Source organism: Alligator mississippiensis, chromosome 4 (assembly GCF_030867095.1).
Source record: "Alligator mississippiensis isolate rAllMis1 chromosome 4, rAllMis1, whole genome shotgun sequence".
Taxonomy (NCBI): Eukaryota; Metazoa; Chordata; order Crocodylia; family Alligatoridae; genus Alligator; species Alligator mississippiensis.
Window position 1 is genome coordinate 106,969,213 of NC_081827.1, and position 20,102 is coordinate 106,989,314.

The 20,102-nt window shown below is 43.2% G+C and overlaps 1 long non-coding RNA gene across 2 annotated transcripts in view; it reads left to right on the top strand.

Annotated features, from left to right (window-relative positions):
• LOC109283656 (uncharacterized) overlaps positions 1-20,102 on the top strand; it is a 43,902-nt gene that overhangs the window by 15,392 nt on the left and 8,408 nt on the right. For both annotated transcript variants that reach the window (XR_009461750.1, XR_002090919.2), the window contains exons 2-3: positions 9,778-10,040; positions 16,822-16,887. This is a non-coding gene — a long non-coding RNA (uncharacterized LOC109283656). The remainder of the gene's footprint in view (positions 1-9,777; positions 10,041-16,821; positions 16,888-20,102) is intronic.

Here is a 20,102-nt window from a genome sequence, read left to right on the forward strand (position 1 = left end):
AGACCTAGGAGGCACCAGTCGCCAAGCCAGGGAGGTGCAGAGGAGGGGCCCCCCACGGGCTCCCCGGCAGACCCGGAAGTGGACTGGAAGTGCTTCTGGTCCACTTCCGGGTCTCCTGCCAAGCACGCTGGGGAGCCCCCTGCACTCCTGTGAAGCGCTTCATGCACCCCAGCATTGCAGCATTCATGAGCCCCCTGGTACTTTGAGGTATGTAGAAAAAATATTTAAAGCTGTGTCTATGTCCGAATCTTTCTGAATCTCTCTGAATTGATTCAGAGGGTTCCAATTCGATTTGGAGAAGTTAAGGGGTGTCCTGATTCGATTCGGATTCAGAGATTCAGCCACTGAATCAGGCTGAATCTCCACCGAATGGACTCAGGGACCAAAGCTTCACACAGCCCTAGCAGTGGGTAACAGTAGGATGATACATGGGAGTAGAACTTGGAGTAATGGAATGAAATTAAAAAGGGGAAATAAAGACTAGAATGTGGAAATGTTAAGAAAATGTCTCTGTAGTGAGACTTATCAGGTTGTGGCATACTCTCACCAAATACTCAGAAAGGGAATGAGTGAAAAGGCCTTTTTCTGCCTCTGGAAGACAAGGTTCTTTGGGTGAATCTGTTATCTTTTATTAAACCAACTCAAAGAGTTGGAAAAATTCTTCTTAGCAAGCTTTCAAGTATAAATACCCTTTGTCAGGCTGAGGAAACATCTGCAGTTGGTGTGTGCTCTTCCTGCATGGAATGAATAGTAAAGAAGCCAGAAGCTGGTATACCTCTTTTTCTATCTCTATCTTTCATGGTTCTCTAACTGATGTTTTGATAGAGAGGGAGTCTTCACTTAAAGCATCCCAGTTCTACAACTGCCTGAAGACATTACAACTGTGCATAAAGTTGTTGGTTTTTTTACACAAATTCTTTTATTCTGGATGGAATACGTTAAATTAAAACTCACACAGTGAAACTCAGTCAAAACCATCAAGTGTGACCTCCAGTTGACATGAAAATTACATAAAATGCAACTTCTGCGAGGTTTGCTTGACAAACCATAAATCAGCGGAGGTTCACTTGAAAATCTCAAAAAACCCTGGGCTGAGTTTCAAGAGACCAACAAAACAAACAAAGACAATATTAATTTTTGCTCTTCAGCTTTATTGTGAATACTCTGCACAACTCTAAGAAATGGAGTAATCACCAGGTTCAGATTTCAAACGGCAATAGAGCTGGTGCCATGGATTTACCTTGGAGTACCCCACTGTAACTGACATCAGAATCTGGTACCAACATCTTCAGAATGCTGCAGGAGGAATTAACTAGGTGCACTTCTCCAAAGAACCACCGAATATACGGAGCCAAACTGCTGCTTAATTTAACTGCCATCCGATTTTGGGAAAATATGATCAGCTGACACCTGCTGAAGTAACACTGGTAAAATGAGACATTTGGACTTTGAATGCACAAGAGCAAAGTAAAACCAGAACAATCCAAAGAGAATCTTACTGAGAATGGGATCCAAAGATAAGCAAAGACTATACAGCCTTTTATGATGATGGTGGAAACAGTCACATAAAGGCAAGAATCTGAAATTCACCCCTCAGGATTAGAAGGCAGGCAAAAGGACAATTTGCTTTAATTTGGAGAGAACAGATAATCCAACAATTAAGTGACATAATCACAGATACTTGTCAGAAATGAAGCCAATAAATCTCCTCCTTTTCCTTTCCACCATCATCTGCCTGTTAAGACATTAAAAAGTATGTTTAAAAAATCCCAACAACATCCATCATGTATAGGTCCCTTGTGCAGTCATTTGGAAAGTGTCAAAACAGTACACACTACCTACAGCTGCTAACTTATTTTCCTTTTTTTGGCTTCTATACAAGGCACACACACCCTGCACAGAAGCCAATATTAATTAAGTCAGATGCTGGAGCGCAGGAGTCATTGTAGCCTTTATTTACATATGCAGGTGCCCTTTGTATATATAACCTGTACTTATTACAAAGGGCTCTTTAATGAACATTCAGACTCACAAATGACATCATGGATTTAAAAACCTAATTTCCCCTCCAGAAAAATGCTAGCCATTAGATATTTTTCATAGTTAACTGTACACTGTTTCACTTTTATTTATAACAGGGAATACTTTCCTGAGAATTAACCACCCAAAGTATAAAGGTCTCAGTGTTTGAATGCTGAACTTGAGCTCTTTAAAAGGGTCCAATTTTGTAAAATAGAGAAGAGCATGTACCTTCTGAAAAATCTTGTTAGATCTCTCAAATGACAACCTCAAAAGCTAATCACCGTTGAAAATTTTGCTGACAGAGTCCAGTTCACCACTCTGTTACTTCAGCGTTAGATAACTGCAACTAAGACATACTGGAGTAAAAGTGGAGTAGTGCAGTAGTGAATCAGGATATGTTATAGATTAAAATAACACCCTTGGATTTGGTGAAAAAGGACTTCTTCTATTCTGTAATCTCACAGAATCAGAAAATTTGTTTGAGAATCCATCTGCTCCAGTAAAACTGTAATCCAGGATCTCAGCTTTCTTCTAGGTGTGACAGTTAGCAAAAAATAACATATGAAATGTTTATTGTAAATGTAAACTGATACTTTTCTCTCCTTATGTCTGCAGGAAATTTGAAAAAATAGCTCTGAAAGGCCTGAATTGTCAAATTATTTTCAGGGAATAACAACAACTGTAAGAAGTTCATTTAAATGTGAATATAATTAACTGTTTCTCTATTGATCGTTTGAACAGAACTATCAAGATAAGGCAGAAATCTCAAAATCCTAAACTGCATCCCCTGCCTTCCTGGATGCAAGGAGAATTAAACTGTTTAAATTTTCCCTGTAAGCAATTAAAATATCCATGCTCCCTAACAATTTATTAATAGTGTTATTAATAGTGTCATCAGCAAACCAAACACACAAAAAACCTTCAGCGTAGAATAGAAGATTAGAAGGGACCCCAAAAGGTCATCTAGTTCAACCCACTACTTAAGGCAGGATTGTTCCCAACTAAACATCCCAATCAAGGGTCTGTCTAACCTGGTCTTAAAAATGTCCAAGGATAGAGATTTCATAATCTCTCTGTGTAACTGTAATAGGTTAGGTGACTGAGGACTATTGTGATGCCCTGTATAGGCCACTTCATCCCTGCTAGGCTCTCTTTCTCTCTCTCTCTCTCTCTCCCCTATCTTTCAAGGTCTTGTTTTGATTTCTTTCCTGTCATGTCTTGATGGAAACTTCACGAAAGGGAGGCTGCCCTCAGAGACTGATGAGCCTAAGGTGCTCCTTCTTCCTCAGTGGTTGACTCTCCTGACCTTACTTGCCTTAAGAGCTTAAGTCATGACCTCCAGCCACCCCCATAGTCATGCTCATACCTTGCAGATGTTATGTATCATCACTTAGATGGGACACTTGTCCCCCAAAGCCACCAGGCCACTTCAGGTCTTTCCTGCCTTGCTGGGGCCTTGGCCTTCTTGGCTTCCACCCCTCTACTGTAGTTGGTCCCTTAGCCAAGGCCCACTGTTCCCAGACTGGCTTTGGGGCTCCAACCCCTTATCTTGCCCTTCAGGAACTTTATCTCTGCCCCGTTCAGGCTCCAGGCCCCCTTTTCCCAAACTCTTATCTCTGCCCCTTTGCAGGCTGTCTGTACCTTCAGCCTGACCTTGGGTAGGGTTCAAAGCAATCACATGCCACTCAGCCACTAATAGGACCCCCATACCACCTCTTTCTATTCCTACCCAAGCCACCAGTTAAGACCCAAACACAAATCTAAGCTTTCTGGCAGCAACACAAACACTCAGCCTACTGGCTGCCTACCACATTTCTTCCAGGCCCTGAATTACATCCCTTTGGTACATTCCCAAATGTCCCTGCCTGGTAGTCATCAGTAGCAGCCATCTCACAGCAAGGCCTCCTCACCCAGCTGCTTCCTGGGTCTAACTCCCTGCTATGGATCTGGCTTATATACTACTAAAGCCCTGCCCCTTTCCAGGCATGTGACTCCCCTGTTAGCTGACTTGACCACAGAGCTTTTCCTTAACCACCACTCTGCTGGTTGCCTGTACCTGTACTACAAAAACCCTGCCCATAAAGCAGTCACGGCACTTTCCAGTAACAGGGAAAGGGCTCCCTGTTCCAGCAACCTGTTCCATTGTTTAACCACCCTTATACTATTTGAAGACTGTTACCAATTCCTTCCTCAGTCTTCTTTTCTCCAGACAAAATAATGGTGGGATGGGAAACCGGTGGTCAAGGAGAACCCAGGGTTGGCAAGCCACAAACCAGGCACTGGACCAAACCAGGTAAGCACTAAGGGCCACACTAGACATCAAAGCAAAGGGGCACCAAGAGCACCCATCAGGGCTAATGTGTCTTTACACAAATGCCAGGAGTATGGGGAATAAGCAGGAGGAACTCATAGTCTTACTTGCTAGCACCCAGTATGACCTAGTCGTCTTAATGAAAACATGGTAGGCTTCTACTCATGACTGGGTGGTAGGAATTGAGGGGTACAGGTTGTATAGGTGAGACAGAGTGGGGAAAAAAGGCAGGGGTGTAACTCTCTATGTTAGGGAGCAGTACACATCTTCCATCATCAAGGCAGGGGTAGAGGAGAAAAGACTGGGGGCAAAGAAAGAGGGTTTTGAATGGGGGAGTCATAATTGACTCCAAGATCAACATGGGCCGACAATGCGAGAACACGGTCAGTAGGGCTAACTGTACCTTGTCCTGCATCCACAGATGGATCACAAGCAGGGCCAAGGAGGTGATTCTCCCCCTCTATGTGACACTGGTCAGGCTGCAGCTAGAGTACTGCATCCAGTTCTGGGCACCACACTTCAGGAGGAATGTGGACAGCATTGAGAATGTCCAAAGGAGGGCCACTCACATGATCCAGGGACAGAAGGGCACACCCTATGAGGAGAGGCTACGGGACCTTAACCTGTTCAGCATTTTCAAGAGAAGGCTGAGGGGGGACCTGATGGCCATCTATAAACTTATGAGGGGGACCAGCGGGGTTTGAGAGAGACCTTGTTCCCCTGAGCGCCTCCCAGAGTAACAAGGAATAATGGCCATAAGTTGCTAGAGAGTAGGTTTAGACTAGACATTAGAAGGCACTACTTCAGTCAGGGCAGCTAGGATCTGGAACCAACTTCCAAGGGAAGTGGTGATGGCTCCTACCTTGAGAGTCTTTAAGAGGAGGCTTGACGTTTACCTGGCTGGGGTCGTTTGAGCCGTTTTCTCTCATGCCCAGGGCAGGGGGTCGGACTAGAAGATCTACAAGGTCCCTTCTGACCCTACATCTATGTATCTATGAAACAGGATGCAATTCAACAAAGACAAATGCAAGGTACTCCACCTAAGGAGGAGGAATCCCCAGCACACCTATAGGTTGGGGGATGACCTCCTCAGTAGCTCAGTGGCTGAGACGGATCTTGGAGTCATAGTTCATTCCAAGATGAACATGAGCTGGCAGTGTAATGAAGCCATTAACAAAGCCAATCACACCTTATCGTACATTAGCAGATGCATAACCAACAGATCAAGGGAAGTGATGCTCCCCCTCTATGCGGCATTGGTCAGGCCACATTTGGAGTACTGTGTCCAGTTATGGATGCTGCACTTCAAGAGGGATGCAGAGAATCTGGAGAGGGTTCAGAGAAGGGCCACTTGTATGATTAGTGGCCTCTGTACAAGACCCTACAAGGGGAGGTTGAGGGATCTGGATCTCTTCAGCCTTCACAAGAGATGTCTGAGGGGAGACCTTGTAGCTGCATATAAGTTTATTAAGGGAGGACAACAGGGAGCTGGAGATGCGCTATTTACCAGGGCACCCCTAAGAGTAACTAGGAATAATGAGTACAAACTAGTGGAGAGTAGATTCAGGTTAGATATTAGGAAGAAATTTTTCACAGTAAGGGTGGCCAGAGTCTGGAATGGGCTGCCAAGAGAGGTGGTACTACCACGTAACTTGGAGGTTTTCAAGAGGAGGCTAGATAGGCACCTGGCTGGGGTCATCTGACCTCGGTCCTCTTTCCTGCATGGGGCAGGGGGTCAGACATGATGATCTTTCGTGGTCCCTTCTGACTCTACACTTTACAATCTATGAATCTATAAACTTTAGCTTTTTCAGCCTGTCCTCATATATCATGTTTCCTAGTCCTCCACTCATTTTTGTCACTCTCCACTGAACTCTTTCCAATCTGTCTACATCTTTTTTGAAGTATAGTACTCTAAGTGAGGCCTCCCTGGTGCTGAACTAAGTGGAAGAATCATTCCCTTTGATTTGTAAGTGATGGTTTAATTCATATATTATTAGCCTTTTTTTGTAACAAGGTTGGCTCATACTCAGCTCATGGTCCACTGTGACTCCCAAGTTCTTTTCTGCAGTACTGCAACTTTGTCAGCCTTTCCTCAGTCTGTATTTGTGCATGCAATTGTTCTGCCCCAAATACAGGACTTTGCACTTGTCCTCACTGACTTTCATGCAAATAATTTAGGACCATGTCACCAATTTACTGAAGTCATTCTGAAACCTTGCCTATCCTCCAGAGAATCTGCAACATGGTAACATCTCCAAATTTGCTAAATGTGCATTCAGTTTCATTCTCCAAATTATTAATGATGATATTAAACAGCTCTAAATCCAGAACCTCACTCCTCCCAACTAGATATTGAGCCATTGCTATCTACAGAAGAGCCCTGATGTACACGTATATTACGTTCCTGAGAAACCTTGCGTATGTCAAATTTGCACGACTCAAGGTAAATTTTCCCACAGGAAATAACAGAAAAGTAAGGGGTTGTGTTCCTTAGACCTCACATTTATGACACCAATGGTAACAAAATAAAACCTTTTTCAACCAATACTTTATTTATTATGTTATAAAAACATATTGTTTGGGCTCTTCCCCAGAAGTGGAGGGCTGAGAATCAGTTGACTGAGTTGAGATAGCATTGCACTGAGCAAACACCGCTTCTCCCTGTAAAGCTCCGTGTAGCAGGCATTGGCTTCCTTCATCAGCCTGGCAACCTTAGCACTTCTTTCATGACTGGGGTCATTTTCATCAAAGAAGGTTAGGTAAACATCCAAAAGTTTGAATGCATCAGCCACTTAATGAAGTGTAAGGAGTTAAGAGAGCTCTTAACTGAGAGCATTAAAAGGAGACTGGTGCTACCACAATGGTGGCACTGAGCCTGAGCGAGCCTCCAGAATCTTGCTTGGAAACTCAAGCTGCATGTAACTCCGTTTAACTCAGTCTGAGCATCTCGCAAAGTGTGTCTCGTGGTGCATTTTTCTGCTTGAGTGTTAATAATAACTTACATAAATGAGAGACATGGGTAAGTCAAATATATGTAATACAGGAGTCTACTGTACTCATTTAGCATAGTCCACTTTACAGTACTTTAACCTAGTCTGTATTTACTTAATTAATTTACAAGAATGTCATGGGAAACCATGTTAAAACACTTGCTAAAATTAAAGTATGTCACATCCACTGTTTCCCTCATCTACAGAGCCTGTCTTCTTGTCATAGAAGGAAATAATGTTGGTTAGGTGTGACTTGCTATTGAAAAATCCAAGTGGCTAGTCCTGATTGCTTTATTTTCTTCTAGGTACTTAGAAATAGTCTTTTTGATGACTTACTCCACAATCTTTCCTGGTATTGAGATCAGTCTGATTTGCCTGTAAGTGCCTGGATATTTCTGCTTCCCTTTTTTCAAAGATGAGCAATATACTTGTCCTTTTTTAGTCATCCAGAACTTCACCTGACCTTGTGAATTCTCAGACAATAGTCAATGACCTTGAAATAACCTCAGTCAATTCCTTCAGCAATTTAGGGTACATTCTGGATGGCCCTTCTAACTTGAAGACATCCAGCTTCTCTAAATTATCCACATCCTGTTCTTCTACTACTCTTGGCCGCTTATTTCCACCCCTATCCTTGCTGCCAACTGCACTTATCATATGGTAGCTGACCTTATTTGTGAAGACTGAGGTAAAAAAGATATTAAATATTTCAGCCTTCCCTCCATCATCCATTACTAGATTGGCTTCTGCATTCAGTAAGGGACCTACACTTTCCTTAAAATATGGGTGCATCTACACATTGCCCTAGGGCGACGTAGTGACATGCTACATCACCATACAGAGCACTGCGGCGATGTAGTGATCACTTGTGTCTACATCTGTTTGTTAGCTTTGTTGACATAGCAGTGTGCTCTCTGGGTATAGTACACCGCTATGGCGATGTAGTGGTGAAATCTACTGGTGCGCCATGTGCACGGTACAGTACCTGCCCATACTGTGCCATGCTTTAGTATTTCCAAAGGGAAGTACTAAAGCACAGCTCCATAGCAACATCACCATATAGCAACATGTAGATAGGGCCTATGAGTCTGTTAGAATTATAAGAAAGAGTCCTTTTTTTTTGCCTTGTTCCTCCTGATTTTTTCCTGTATGATCATGTGATATCATTATACTTTTCCATTTTTTGTAGGATTCTTTGCAATTTCCTAAAGACTTCACTGTTTAACCAGCCCAGCTTCTTGCTATACTTCCTATTCTTTCTTCACATGGGACAGTTTGCTTCTGAGACCTTAGTAAAGGCCTCCTTAATATACAGCCAGCTCTCCTGGACTGCTTTTCTCCTCAGAATTGCTTCCCAGGGCATCCTGCCCACGAGTTCTGAGTCTGTTAAAATCTGCTTTTCTGAAGTCCAGTGTCTTTATCAGGGGCAGGCAAAGTCCTGTGGGTTGGATTGGGCCTACAATGGACTCCATTTCCCAGCAGCCCCTGCACATGTTACTCTGTCTGGTTTCCATGGAGATCCCAGCAGTGGCAGGGTTGTGACAGTGTGGGACCAGGGTTTCCATAGAGATCAGCCTGAGCAGCACTAGCAGGGCATGGAGCTGGGCAGGGAGCTGCTCTGGGGCCAGGTCTAGGATATTGCAGAGGTGACAGCATGGGCTGAAGCTGGGGCAGAGCCATGATCCATTGTCCACATGCCCTAGGCAGAATAAGACCTGCAAGATATGGGCATGGCTGTAGGGGTGGAAGGTGTCCATGAATTTAGCCTTTAAGGCAAGTAGGGCCTGAAGAAATGAGCAGAGAGAGAGAGCACCTGAGGCTCACCAGCCTCTGAGGGCACCCACCTTGTTACCTTTTAACATCAAGGTGTGGCAGAAGAAAAAGCAGGGTAAGACCCTGGAAGGCTAGAGTGGGAGCCAGCCAAGATCAGGGTAGCCACTGGGGGCACCATGGTGGTCCTTGGGTGCCATCCTGTCACAATGCACGAGAGAAGAATAAAGACTGAAGAGACATCTTTAATCTGGGCATAACTCTGGATTATTTAATTTTGCAACCTTAATATTTTTGGAAGTTTTTTTAAAAGGACTTTCCTAATGACTTAAAGTTGAAAATCCGTCCTGTGGAACTTCATTGACTGTGATATGGGACATCAACTGGATTGAGTCTTTTGGATTCAGAACATATTTCTGTCTACCAGTGAGCTAATAGGGTAATTTTTAGCAATAGATAACTTTTCTCATTTATGTGGACCTATCACTGAGAAGAGATGGTGACAAAACATTGTTTCAGTGATTTCCACAGGTGTTTATCTGGCCACAAAGGGATGTTAAGACTTAGAAATAATAGATTCAATTCCAGGTAATGGAGAGAATTTGTTCTACTGGTTTTTAGACCCTTCTGCCCATGTCTCATGAAAGTCTCTCCTCATCCCCTTTTGCTCCCATACATTAGGAGGATCCATTGACGCATCTCAAGGAAGGCAAAGGATGTCATCCTCCCACTTTACTCAGCCTTGGTGAGAATGCAACTGGAGTACTGCATCCAGTTCTGGGTGCTGTACTTCAAGAAGGATGTGGAGAAGCTCAAGAGAGTCCAGCTGAGGGCCACATGCATGATTAGAGGCCTGGAGACCAAGATGTATGCGGAGAGACTGAAGGACTTGGGATTGTTCAGCCTGGAGATGCGAAGAGTCAGGGGAGACTTGGTTGCAGCCTGTAAGTATATCAGGGGCATACATCAGGGTTTAGGGGAGCATTTGTTCACCAAGGCCCTCCAGGGGAGGAAAAAACATAATGGGCAGAAGCTGATTGAAGATTGCTTCAGGGTAGGCATAAGGAAAAACTTTTTTACAAGCTGAGTGCCAAGGATTTGGAACAGGCTCCCCCAAGAAGTGATACAATCATCCACCCTGGTAATCTTCAAAAAATGCCTTGACACGCATCTTGCTGGGATCATTTGATCCCAGCAGTTTTTCCTCCCCATGTGCAAAGGGGCTGGACCAAGGAGACTGTAAGGTCCCTTCCAGTAGGCCTGTGCAAAGCAGCTGGTATTCACTTTGGATTCAGATTCAGCCAATTCGGGGGACAGTGATTCAATTCAGTGATTTGAATCGCTGTCCCAAATTGATTCAGTCAAATCTCCAAATCAGCCAGGCCCATTCCCTGCCCGCTCTTCCAGCTCAGCAATGGTTGCCCACCTACCCCAGCTCCCGGCACTTGGGGAAAAAAAAGCCCAGATTTAGCAGGTGCTGCCAGGCAGGGGAGGTGATCCCCGCTGTCCCCCACTGCCCCATGCAGCATGGGGGGCTCTGCATGAGCCCCCTGCCCCCCCCCCGTTGTCCCAGCCCCCCATGGCTGCCCTGCCTGCCCCAGCTCTGGCCCTTTAAGAAAAAAAAAAGAGAAAAACCCTGGATTCACCATTCCTGATGACCGGGGGGGGGGGGTGATCCCCTCTGCCCTGTGCCATGTGGGGTGCTCTGCATGAGCCCCCCAAAACCCTGAGGCTGCTGCAGGATGGTGAGTTCTGGGGTTTTTCTCAGGTTTTTTTTTCTTAAAGGGCTGGGGCACCCACGGGGGGGCTGGAGGAGCGAGGGTGGGGGGGGCCAGGGGCTCATGGCCGAGGCCCCCCTTGCAGCATGGGGCAGTGAGGGGCAGCAGGAATTGCCCCCCTCCCCCCACCAAGCAGCACCCGGTGAGTGCAGGCTTTTCTTTAAAGCACCGGGAGCTGGGGCAGGCAGGGCAGGCATGGGGGGGCTGGAGGAGCAGTCAGGGGATGGGACTGGCAGGGATCCCCCCCATGGTCCCCTTCCACCCATCTAGCTCCTCCTCTCCCACCCCCTACTTACCAGCTTTGAGTCCGGCTGCAGCTCTCTGCTGCAGCCACCAGGGACTGTCCGAATCATCAAAGCTCTCCAAATCTTTTCCGAAGATTCGGAGAACTTTGAATCAATTCAGACCTTTTAATCGGCCCCCTGATTCGATTCAGATTTGGAGATTAGGCCACCAAATTGGGCCAAATCTCCTCGGAATCGATTCATCACCTGAAGTTTCACACAGCCCTACCTTCCAGCCCCTAACAAATATGAAACTATGAAACTATATACATAAGATTTCAATACCAGAGCCCTAGGATTTTGTTATTATTGCTGTTTCCAGTAATCACCCCCTCCTTAATATCTTGGGTGTAAATTGGATTTGGAGAGGGGAAGTGACTGGTTAACTTAATTAACATTTGTAGAGTTTATGGTGGACAGGCATTGTTTAAACCACAAGGAGAAATTAGAATGAGGAAATAAGGAGGCCAAATGAACTGGGAGAGGAAGGACAGTTCATGTTTAAGAGACAACACTGAGAATGGAAACATGGAGAAGAATCATGGAATACCATTAAGTCTCAAGTTATTCTCCTTTCATTTGAGTGTATAAAAGCACTTTACAAAAAAAAATGAATTACATTAATTAGAGCACAAAATACCCTCAGTGTTCGCTATTATTATATCCAATTTACAGCTATGGATATAATTCTCTAAAGTCACTTACTGATTCTGCATCAATGGAAGTCAAATGCAAAGTTCCTGCTGACTTCAGTGGTTCAGAATGAAGCCTGAAGCACAACTGGGAAATTAATATATACCCCAGAAGACTAGCCACAATCCCCTGCTCTTTATTTATCTGAATTAAAGGTTTCTTTAGACATGTCATCAATTTATAACATTTTATAAAGATTCTCTCTCTTTTTAAAAAAGTAAATAAAAACAGAGGAGAGTATATCTAAACCACCATATTTAAATTATGTTAAATTAAATGCAACTAAAAGTCATTCATAAAACATTAATAACAAGGAATTAAGGCTTGTACTCTGTTTTTTGCTACTGTTATTAAGACTACACTGTGCACTAGGTAACTTACCACTTTGTGAACTTTGGCAATATTATTAGCTATATGTTTACAAGTTATTGTAAACTTTTACAGTTAAAGGCAATCAAAGTTTTGTTTAATATGGTAATTGGTAGGAGTCCAGCCTATGGATTCCCATTTAATGGTGCAGCTGCTTTGTAACTGGGACATGGCTTAATTTTGGAAAACCACACTGAAGTCACATTTCTTTCACACAGCTTATTTGTAATTACTTGGCCTGCTCATTTTATTCCTCTTTAAAATTATCTGGGATGCATGCCATGATGGGTTCTATAAGAGTCCTTTTGATTTATTGATCAATCCTGTAATGATATAAGACTGCCTTGGAATTAAAAAGTCCTATATGTGCAAAGAAATAATTGGGATAAACTGATTAGAACAGAACTCACAGAAAAACCCACACAGGGGCCTTGTTACACATTACACTTAGCACATGTTATATCTAGATCATAGTAAGTATTAATATGACTTAGAAAGTTTTCTGAGCAGTTGCACATTCATGCTTATTACAATCTAAATATAGATCATAGTACCACACTGGTGTCTTGAACTGGCTCCCTTTAATCCTAGGGCCGAGACTGCAAAATAAGCTGATTTAAAGGTCCCATCGTGGCTCTCATGCAATCTCAGGTCTGAGATCCAAAAATCCGCTGATTTTCAGTCTTAACCTGGAGACCCACTGGAGCCAGTTGAAGACTCCTGGGCAGTCCTGGGGCTGGGACCCATAATCAGTAGGGTGAGTCCCAGACCCAGGACTCAATTGATTTTATCATCTCCATGAAGCAACACAAAGTGTATTACTCAATACGACTGGGAGATACTTCTCACTCAAAAAGGTGCAACTTTCCTGTAATAAGGGAGCACATACCACATTTTATCCTGCTTGAATTCTTGGGGCGTGTCAGATGAGCATGGCCGTGAGGTATGTGGTACCGCAAACATGTCTGCAGCACCATATGCTGCACAGTAAGGCATTCTCCATGCTACAAAGGCACTCTGCCCATGCATGCGCTGCTCCATTTTTTTTTTCCATGGGATTTTTGATCCCTTGATATCCAGGGGTCAAAAAAACCTGTGGGGAAAAAAAAATGGAGCAGCACATGGACGGGCAGCACATGCTGCTGAAAAGTGGAGCTGGGCTGCCCAGAGCTGCATTGTGGCTGCCAGCCAGGCTCCACCTGGCAGGATCACCATGGCTGCAGCCCTGGGAGTCCACCAGGGCCCCACAGGTAAGGCTGCTGGGGCCAGCACAGTGCTGGCCCCAGCCTCCCCTACCAACGCGGGGTAACTTGCTCTGTGCCAAACATCACACTCATCTGGACGCAGCCTTATATGCTAGAGTTTTAAGTGTGGTTAACATAGGCTAAGTGTAATGAGAAACAAGGTAGATGACAAGATCAAAACAGGAGCAGATTAATAGTATAAACTTGATCCACTGACATTCATTTTCCCCTCAGAGTCTTACAGGTGAGTTATCTTGAATACAATGCAGTCTCTCAAGATGGATCATGGAAATACCATGGATTCTGTGTTGTAACTAAAAATCGTACACAAGTTGTGTATGCAAAGGTCTCAGAGGATGTAAAAACTGGGCTGTACAATAACCAAGTCTTGAATGCAAGAATCACTATTATAGTACTAAGTAGGTGCGTCTACATGAAACACTACATCACCGTAGCAATGCACTACCTGTAAATACAAGTCCTACCCTGCTACAGAGGTGGATTTTTTTCATGTGCAGCAGTGCACATGTAGATGCCAACCCAGCTGGCTGGGGTCTGGCGGTGCTAGAGTGTGGAAGCTGCCTGCTGGCTAGCCTCACACTGAAGCACATTTATGCCCTAGCTAGCCCGTCTGCAGCATATTGAGCCTGGTCGGAGAAGCACAGGGATGGCATGCTGACACCCCAGCCCCCCTGCCAGCAGGGGCTGCTGTGACCCAGCGCAATATGTTGCAGTCTGGGCATATGCGCACCCAGCAGCAAAACACTCTGGAGTGATAAGCTCAGGACCTTACTGCTCTGCATTAATAGGCATATGAAGACACATCCATGGACCACCAAACACCTTTGAGATATTCATTCCTTGTTGCTACAGAACTAAACCGGCATTGAACCAAATTAGAACTGAAAAGCTAAGTCTCTAATAACAAATCTTCCAAGATAATGCTTTAGAGGAACAGAAAACCAAGTCTGGATACAACACTTGGGTCTGTCTTCTCCTTTGCTGAGTGATGTTTAAATCACAGTCCAGGTCAGTCTTGTAATTATAAGATATTCCATTTAATATCTCAAATCTGTGACCTGCTTTTTAATGTAAAATTTGTCTAAAACCATCTTCAGACATTCTTTCCTAAAAAATGAACTACTGTTAAGGAAGAGCTACTATAATAGTGTAGTATGTCTTACCAATCCATATGTTTCACGCATTCTCTGTAGTCTCATTTACAAATACATGAAACAGAAGATCAGGCTTCTGAGCTTCTGAGGTAGTTAGTTTCTGAAGAATTTGCCAACATGTTCTGCAGATTTTTGCTGGTGTTGCACTTTAAGTAGCACAAGAAAAAAGAAACGATTTTTCAACAGTTTTGTGGAAAATCAATTATAAATTATATGAAGTACCTCCACAACTTTCCACAGAAACTGGAACATATCTATTCATTTTCTGTAAAACAAGCTGGCAAAGTTCCTTGCAAATTTCTTCAATTATTTTCCCTCAATTTTTTTGCTGGGCTCAATCATGTCCTTGTTCTATTTGGGGTTTATGAGATACTTTTGTTTGTTTTTCAAGTGATGGAGCATTTTCCCCCAATCCATTTCAGTAATAATGCCTTGAATAACATATATTCAGGCTTTTAACTGCTGTCTTTCTGGGACTAGGATAACCTCTGCAGTGAATGTTACATGGAGATTCTTGACAATAAATTAGTTTAAATATTTATATATATCAGGAAAAAAATCAGAATTCAATCAATTCTTTGTCAGAATATATGCCACATGGAAACCAATACCTTAGAATTAGGCAGATGAGGATTATACATCCATTTGGAATGTTCCACTATCAAATGACCAAAAAAGTAAGAAAAAATTACATGAATACCTGATGACCCTAAATATAAGATGACCCTCACCCCCCCCCCCCAATAATTAAGATTTTATATATGGAATATTTATAAATGTGTTATAATTTTCAAGGTACAGAATGTAATTATTGGATGTTTACCTTGAATTTGTCCCCCTCCCACTGCTACATCAGGGAAAATAGATCTGGGGATGTCAGATAATCCCTTTGCTCTCTGCCCTCACAACATGTTCCCCCTGCAACTCCTTCCCTCCATCCTTACAGTCAGAGCCTGCTCTCCCTGAGGACATGAAAATGAGAGGCAAATTTGAACACCGTGACTTTGAAATAAACTTGCCTATAGTCATGCCAATAGGACCTACTAAGTCCTTTGAAATAAACTTGCCTATAGTAATTTGCAGATTACTAGGGGTTCCCATTAGATCATCCAGAACTGATCTATTTTACCTTATTTTGAAACTGCTACAAATTTTAACACAGGCACCCCATAAACATATTTTTAAGCAGCACTTTTTTGTATCTACTTAAATATAGCACACACTATGCATGATATTAGGCCAAGCCAAAAGGCTCATGATTTACCATATAGTTACTTGGGCTGGGCCCCACCAGAGTCAATAAAGTTTCAAGCCATAGCTCAGCACTGCTCAGTATGTGTGCGCTCCATATAACCACCAAAAAATGATCCATGTGCCAATTAGCCCCGCGTCATGACTGGAATGAAGTGTTCTTGCCATGAGTTCTGGGATCCTCCAAAAACTTATATGCAGAGTCAGCACAGGGTAACCTGGCTCAGCTTTACCTTATAGAGGACAGGGTCATATTAATCATATGTGACACATTGAAAGAGGGGCAACAGAGGGATTCTGGGTGAACTGTTTGGGACCCCATTTGGTGATGTTTACTAGACATTTAAGGCTGGTAAAGAAACAGGACTAATTGGAAATGGGAAAGAAAGGCATAGCTCAGCTGTGAGAGTGAAGAGGAAGTCAAAATGTATGCAATGTAGAGGCTTAGTCGCTCACCACAACTTGAAAAAGAGTCAGTGCTGAACAGGACTGTATACAATGGACACCACTATATATTTTATTCAGATGAGCTGCACTAACCTATCCTTATGGTATTTTACTTACTTTCAGGAATCATTTCTGTAGTTGATGATACTTACCTGTCAGGGGAAACATCATGTATCTGGGTACATGAAGGCAGTTTTCCTGAAGCATTCCCAGGAACTGTTCTTCTGGTGTGGTTTAGTACCTGCTGAGGTTTGGGGGCTGAAAGCCCACTTTGTGGAAATGGGAGCCTCTGGGCTTGGGCCTGTACGTAGGATGCCTGCCAAAAGACTTTGGAAATATCTGAAGCCCCAGGTGGGGGTAGAGGATGTTTCCTGGTTGTAGGACCTCTTATGGTTCTGGACTGACTGACAGGTTTGAACTTGATTTGGCTGATTTGGGTTAGAACACCAAAAATTTCTTTAAAGTACTTTTACTTACCTGGCAGGGGAGACACCATGATCTAGAAGATGGTTTTCCTACCAGCAGGGGATAACTGCTTTTCTGACAAGAGGTAAGTACCTTGCATAGTTAGTCTCCCACTTTCACTACAGGTGGGACGATATTGTCTTTATGCTCACTTTATGGACATGGGAGACTCCTCCCTACCTTGCTCCTGTGGCCATACGGCTGGGGGCAAGCGAAACTTGGGAGCATCCAAACCTGCACCTAGGATGGGCCAAAGGATTTAGAACCTGCACATAGGATGGGCTTGGGCCTGCACGTAGGATGCCCGCCAAAGGAATTAGAAGCATCTGAAGCCCCGGGTGGGGGTGGAGGATGGTTGCCAGTAGTAGAGCCACATATGGTTCTTGAATGACTCACAGATTTGGAATTGATTTGGCTGATTTGACTTGGAACACGAAAAATTTTCCCTAAAAAAGAAATAAAAAAATTATGGTATTTTTGGCACATGGGGAAGGTGTGGGAGCTTGCTCTGACCTTTCTGTGTGCCTGGTATTGCAGTACCTCCAGGCCCGATGCTCATTCCCTCTTGGAGAAGTAACTGCCTTTTTTGGGGTTTTTTTAAGGGCCACACACACACACACAAAAGGGTTTCCATGGGTACATCTACACATGTTATTAAAACGGAGTAATAAACTCCAGTGCAGTTTATGCTGGGGTCGGCTGTTCCCAGGCTCAGTGTCTGCACATGTGCCCAGGACTGCAGCACTTTAAGCCAGGGCGGAGCAAATGGGGGCAATCATTACTCAGGCCAAATCTCCTTTGATTTTGATGAGTTTTTTGCCTTATAAAAGACTGTAGCGTCCAGTCACATCAGAAGACACATACAGATGCACCAGACCTATCTAGGTAGACATAAGGAATATGGTAACATCCTTAACTTAGTAGGTCCTTAAGTTAATGTTACCATCCTTAATTTAGAGTTCCCTCCATCACTTTTGCCAGAAAGACAGAACAGTTTTAGTAAACATTAAGATATAATAATAATCTGCACTAATGCTAATTACCCACTTTTTTCCCAATTTCCATTTCTGTCCAGCACAGAGCACATTTTTTAAATTTAGAAGTATATTCATGTGGCTGGCAGGAAACCACTTGATTCTATGCTGGGCAATAACTTATTTGGATTTTCTTGGTATCTATATTTAATTCTTGTAATTGGCAGGTCAGTTGTATCCTGCCATTGAATCTGGGTTGTACATTTCTGAAAAGTCAACCACAAGTAAAAAACTGAACAATATAAAACAAATTTCAGTTATAATATTTTATATAATGAGAAAAGCTTTCTTTCTAGGAGGATGGTGAAGCACTGGAATGGGTTAGCTAAAGAGGTGGTAGAATCTCCATCCTTGGAGGTTTTTAAGGCCCAGCTTAACAAAACCCTAGTTGAAATGATCTAGTTGGGGATGGTCCTGCTTTGAGCAGCGGGTTGGACTAGATGACCTCCTGAGCTCCCTTCCAACCCTCATTTTCTATGATGCACATTCAGCACAAATTAAAATTCTCTCTAACCTTTGTTATTGACTTTCCTTCTGTGACACCCGCTTTATTTTTCCTGGTTTACTAAGGATATCTCAAAAATCCTTTATCACAGTTTCTGAGTAAACTATCTATTTGATCCCTTTTCATTTCTTCTGGGATGCTTCACTTACACTTCAGGCCTCTACGCATGTAAACAGACATCATCAAATAAAGCAGATCAGCTGTGGCGGAAAGTGTTTGAACTGTTGTTGCCTGTTGTCCCACATCGTGCAAGGGGCTCATCCTGCAGAACATAGGGCAACATGTTCCCCACTTACAGAGACATACCTCAGAGATTGTCTGGGACATGTCTTGGAGAATCTCCAAGGCACATCTGTGTAAGGGTAGGTTAAGCTGGAATTCCCCATTTACAGAAACCTTGGAGAGTCCCAAGGGCACATCTCTGTAAGCAGGGAAAACCAGGCAAGTGCTATCAGGGCTTGAGGGACCCAGCCCTAAACAGGAATTCCCAGGGTGTGCAGGATGGAGCCCCTCAAGCTCTGGGAATATCTGCCCGAGAAGCTGGAGTAGCATTGTACCATAAAGCAAATGGACATCTGCTACAATAATGCAACAGCAATTCTTACTACCTTCATTGCACCCACAAATTTTAGGAATGTGTGGCATGGCAAAGGGTGTGGAGGTTTGTTTACTTGGCTTTTTTTCCTCCATAAATGTTTTTATGGTGGCGCAAAGGCAGTGTCCGTTTCTATCCTAAATGTCATCTCTCACAAGGCAGGAATACATAGTTCCTCTACTTCTAAACTGGGGACATAGGCAACAAACTTCTGCAATTCATTGCAACTCTCTCAACAAATCTGAGATTAGTTCAAAACTTTCAATTTGTTCTGTCAGGAACAATGACAGAGATAATCACATTGACCAGCAAGCTGAATTGCTACTGTAGTTATTTAGGCAAGTTTGCTAGAGCTGGATATAATTTATTCAGAACATAAGCATTTAAGAAAAAACACTAAAAAAAATTAAACAACTTATATGCTTATCTACTCTGCCAAGAAGTCACCTGATTCTACATGGAAAATTTAATAAAGTACTTGAGACTCTCTCACCAGGCCTGTCTTTTTCAGTTACAGTCCCCAGTCAGGTTTTGGATTAACTGCAAGTGTCCTCACTCTCTGGGTCAGACTGATCACATTATGCACATTCAGGCACACTATCTGCCTAGCTTCATGAACATGGCCATAGTTCAAGAGGCCAGGTAGACAATGTGCCTGCAAGTGTACATAGTGATTGGCTTTACCTAGGAAATGAGGATGCTCACACTTGATCCAAAACCTAACCAGGGACAATAGCCAAAACCAATAGGTCCGGTGAGAGGCTCTGAAGTACTTGATCAAGGTCTCCATAAAGAAGTGGGATGACTGTCTAGTAAAGTAAATACAAATATGAGTATATGGTATTGCATGAGGGTGAAACCCTGCAACAGGTTAGCTACCTTAATTGGAAATCTGCATTAATTACCACTAGTAACTTAATTTCCCATGGTCAATATTCCTTATTTTACCCATTTAACCAGCAATATATGTCCTTATTGGTTTTATAAGGATTACATAATCTTGTAATATTGATACAACAGTCTTTGAATTGTCCAAGGCATTACATCCATCACAGGTTTTTTGGTATGATTGTGATGAAATTTTGGTACTTCTGATGACACATTCTAGAATATCTTCAGTGAATCAGCAAATGTCAAGACATGCTATGAGAAGAAAATAGAGTTTA